This window comes from Pygoscelis adeliae, unplaced genomic scaffold, assembly GCF_000699105.1.
Source record: "Pygoscelis adeliae isolate BGI_AS28 unplaced genomic scaffold, ASM69910v1 Scaffold297, whole genome shotgun sequence".
Taxonomy (NCBI): domain Eukaryota; kingdom Metazoa; phylum Chordata; class Aves; order Sphenisciformes; family Spheniscidae; genus Pygoscelis; species Pygoscelis adeliae.
In genome coordinates, this window is record NW_008825211.1 from 67256 (window position 1) to 71120 (window position 3865).

Here is a 3865-nt window from a genome sequence, read left to right on the forward strand (position 1 = left end):
TATTTGGATGCCATAAAAGTGCATTCCCCTACAGCACGTGAATTCTATATAAATCACCCCCATATCTCAAGTTGCAAAAACAAGAACAGAGAAGGGTATTGGGGCAGGGTGAGGATGACACCTTCCTTCCCCCCTTGTGCTTGTGTTTTTTCTGTCACGAGGCATGTGCCATCCTGTTAAAAAGGGGCAAAGGACTCAACAATTCCCCAAAGCACAGCTGGTCTCATGCAGCTCGTACCCCACAGCCTCCAGGATGGCTCTTCAGGTGAGCAGCCACAAATTTATAGGCAGGGCTGGGGGTTTTCTGTGCAGCGGATTGAGAGGTGGGTGGCGGCAACTTGATTCACTGGGAAATTCGTCTGAACAGCCCTGACTTTGCTGATGGGGAAACTGAGGCTGGTGGGAAGCAGGGACGTCCCTAGGACCTGCTCAAGATGCGGGTGGGTGCAATCCTCGCTCACACAAAACTGTGAGCAGCGGGAACCCAGAACCGCTGTTTGGTTTTTCTTTTTGCCTAGCTAAAAATTGTCAGATAAACTCATTATTTTTTTATTCCTTCCCTTTGCCCAGAGATATGCACAGAAATAAAATTCATCCCCAGCCCCAGGACTCTCTGGAGAGCTGGCGGGCTGCGGGGTGAAGGATGCTTGGAGCTCGGGGCATCCTGACTCCAGGACTTTGCAGGCTCCCTGCTTGCATGAAGGGAGCGTCCTCCTTCTCCGCTCTAACACTGCCACCCCCCGGCACACCGGCACACAGCTCCCCGGCCTTGGGGGGCCCAGTGTCCCCAGGACCTGCCGGACTCCTCCTCCTCTTCTCTGCCAGGGGCAGAAGAGGTCATCCATCCATCCATCCATCCATGCCTCCCCTCCATCGTCCATCTCCATCCTGAGCTGTGGTGGTAAATACCAGCTGACGGCTCTGAATGTTCCCACCAGCTTTTCAACAGGCAAATACCCCTCAGCTAGTTATTTTGGGGGGATACATGGCTCGAGTGACTGGCACTTGGGTGAGAGTCCCTCATGCCTTACCTCCTTGCAGTGTCCATGCAAGTCACACAACCTGTTTCTGTATACGGCATTCAGGTTTTCACCTATGGTGGATTTATGACCAGTGGACACGCTCCTAATCCTCCCCAGCGCAGTGCTATGAGGCAAGAAAGGATTTGGGATTATATCAGCACAGCCGTGCCTAGCCCAGGGACTTGGACAAATGCGCTGGTGGAGCGAGGGTTTGCGACGTCTGCCCTGGACCCATGGTGCAGACCCTGGAAGGGTTGGCTGGAAAAACCTTTATGGCCACCAATCCAACCTCCCCCTCCAAACGGGACTGTCACCTGCATGGGTCAGGGCACTACATCCTCAGAGCATCCGGTTTTTTTTCTGTTGAGCCCAAAGGAGCTACCTGGAGGTGGAAGTCTCCACTTGGTCAGGTGAAGCCCTACTGTGAGACATGGGCTGGTCAGGGCCTTGCAAATCTCATGTTAGAATCATAGAATCATGGAATGGTTTGGGTTGGAAGGGACCTCTAAAGATCATCTAGTCCAACCCCCCTGCTGTGGGCAGGGACATCTTCAACTCGATCAGGTTGCTCAGAGCCCCGTCCAGCCTGACCTGGAATGTTTCCAGGGATGGGGCATCCACCACCTCTCTGGGCAACCTAAATGCCTGAATTTGCACTGTGACTCCAGGGACATCCAATGAAGCCACCAGTGGGTGCATCAAAGCAAACAAGAGGAGGTGGCTCTCCATGTGGTGTCCCATCCATCCTGTTGTGAAACTCCCTCCCATGGTATACTACGAGATAAAGCTGACACAAGGTCAAGGAAGGACCTGGGATGCCAGTGGAAGAGAAATTCAGGGTTGCTAAATAGTTAATGACTGCCCTGACTCAAGGAAACGTTGAGTTGTAAATGGTTATACTCTTGGGGCCCCTGTTGGACCATCTCATGGACGAGGTGGGCTGCTGGCCACCTGGACACAGGTGTCCTCTTCTCAATTGCTCATGCAACCTTTGAGAGTTCCTCACAAGCAGGACGATTGCTTGGATGTGGACATTTTCCTCTCCTATTTAGAAAATCCAATTAGCCTGGCTTAATGAGAAGGTGCCGTTGTGCCTGGGAGATGTTTTTCTGATGTTGCTGCAGCTGAGCTCAGCCCTTTGGAGAGGTGGCCAAGTGTCCTGCCCATGGGAGGCTCTCCTGGTGTAAAACAGAGATCAGTGATGGAGCATGTCAGCGTTGCTGTGAGACCTGATCATCACTTGTAAATGAAGAACAAAAAAAGTTAAATTTTAATACTTTGAGGCTATTCTGTGTCATCCTGCTCAGGCAGAGGCTCTGACGGGGAGGACTTTGGAACTTGCTGAATGTCACCGTGGCGCTGCCCGCACTGTCTCTCCTTGGCTGTCAGCAATAGCTGGCTCTAAGCTCGGCTTATCTCCGTGCGCAGCCGGCACGGTGCGGCTTAGCATGGCTCCTGCCTGTTTTCTCAGCTGCTTTCGCTCTGCACTCTTCCAGATTTACAGCCTCTCGCCGTGACTTTCCAAAGCCAGCACTGGAAATTACCCTGTCCTTAAGCCCTCCAAAATAGGGCCCAAGCAATTCTAAAACACTGAGCTTATCTAAGCACTCCCAAAACTCCTCTTTCACCATTTTTGGCTCTGTCCATTCCCCTCCACTGTAGGTGTCTACTTTGCTCACAGCTGCAGTTGACCTTTTGGTGAACATTGATGTGAAAAAGCCATTAAGCAGTGTTGGCTGGCAATGCCACCATGGAGCAGAAGACCAGCTCCTCCCTGGGCTTCCTCCTCTCCACGTCCTGGTGGCCATCCTTGCGGCTCTGGTGGCCGTCCTTGCTGGCTGGATCCCCCGCTACGTGCTCCTGCTGCTCTTCAGTATTGTCCCAGCGATCTCAGCCAGTTCCCACCTTCCCTGGGTTTCCTTCTTGGCTTGAAACCAGAGCGCCAGACCACGCTCTTACAACACGTTCTATCCATCCCTTGAATTGAAAATCCCTCATTTCTGTAAACTCCAGGGTTTTTTTGACCTTGTTAGCTGCCTGCAAAGCTTCCTCCGCCTGATCTTCATGGCTTTGTAGCAGACCCACACAACAGTGTTCATTTTCTTGTCCCATCTCCTATGGACTTTCAGCTGGTCTAACTCTTGGCGTGGTCTGAACTTCAGAGTAAATCCGTACCTCTACGACGGTACAGAAAGCATCACGCTCCTCTTTTGCTCCTGTCTGCCCTTCCTGAAAACGTTAGTCCTTTTTCTGTTAATATTCTAGTTATGGAGATTGTTTCGCTGGGTCTCTGGTGGGGCAGTATGAGCCATTGACCCAGGTCCAGGCTTCCAGCTCTTCCTATTCCCCTCCACACTCCTTGCATTAAGATACAGACATCTGGGATGTTGGGTGGACTGACCCATCACCATCTTCATCCCTCTTTTCTACCCCTGTTAGGACTAACCCTATTTCTGCATGGGTCTAGGTCCTCATCCGAGTCCTGCTCCTTCCCTGCTCTCCCCGCTTGCTGCCTCTGCTCCTCGTTCAGGATTTACGGATGAAAGCCAGAGAGCCTCTGTGCAGAGAGTTGCTCATCATGCAACCCTCTCGCACCTCCACCATCCAGTCACCATCCCTGGAAGTATTTAAAAGACGGGTAGATGAGGCGCTTAGGGACATGGTTTAGTGGGCCTGGGGGTGTTGGGTCGACGGTTGGACTCGATGATCTTAGAGGTCTCTTCCAACCTTTAATGATTCTATGATTCTATGATTCTATGATTCCACCGGCCTCCTTCTCCCCAACAAGGTCTGTGCTAGGGCAGAGCAGTTTCAGGACGATTTTTGTTATTACTGGGTTGTCC